Source organism: Octopus bimaculoides, chromosome 7, assembly GCF_001194135.2.
Source record: "Octopus bimaculoides isolate UCB-OBI-ISO-001 chromosome 7, ASM119413v2, whole genome shotgun sequence".
NCBI lineage: Eukaryota > Metazoa > Mollusca > Cephalopoda > Octopoda > Octopodidae > Octopus > Octopus bimaculoides.
In genome coordinates this window covers 41,419,130-41,419,927 of record NC_068987.1, presented here as the reverse complement: position 1 = coordinate 41,419,927, position 798 = coordinate 41,419,130, and positions in this window count along the sequence as shown.

Sequence of the window (798 nt, the reverse complement as noted above, 5' to 3'; positions counted from 1 at the left end):
AGCAGTATAACCCGACCTTGTCCGGGTGTGACTTATTACGCCATCTACGATAAGTCTTGATAGGGGAAAATCAACTAAAAAAGAAAGCCTTACAACGAAAAAATCCTTATGATGTAAATATGTTCATAATTCAAAAGACGATGAAATTAATAGGGAAAGTCAGAAGGCTGTTTTGCGTAACATTATTAAGCGTACGTAAATTTCATCCGTCTAATTGGCTATAGAAATGCTTGTGCAAAACAACTTTTTGCGCTGCTCTGATTATATATAGCAGGGTAATCCCTTTTAGCAGGAGCTAGGACGGCAATTTGTGATGAAGCAATTGCTGGCGATCTGTTGATACACAGTTTTGCTAGAATTCTATCAGATTGAGCAGAAGATGTTGATGCACCATTTTGCATTATGTTCAAAGTAGCTTCTGGAATGTGGTGAATTGCTGCAGTCTATTGCTGTCATTTTAAACCGGTTGCTTTCTTTCCCCAGCAAACTCTCTTCTTTGGAGGCATAATCTATGTATATATTAAACAGAACAACAAAAGATATAATAGATGGCTGGGTCGGTACTTTTCACATATCTGTAATTTTTCACATTAACACCCACACGATTACCCAACCCTAATCCTAACACTAACCCTAATATTAACCCTAAACCCTAACCCTAACCCTAAAACCCTGACCCTAAAACCGTAACCGTAACACTAATCCTAACCCTAACTGTAACCCTAAACCCTAACCCCTAACCCTGACCCTAAAACCCTAACCCTAACCCTAAAACCCTAACCCTAAAACCCTAACCCT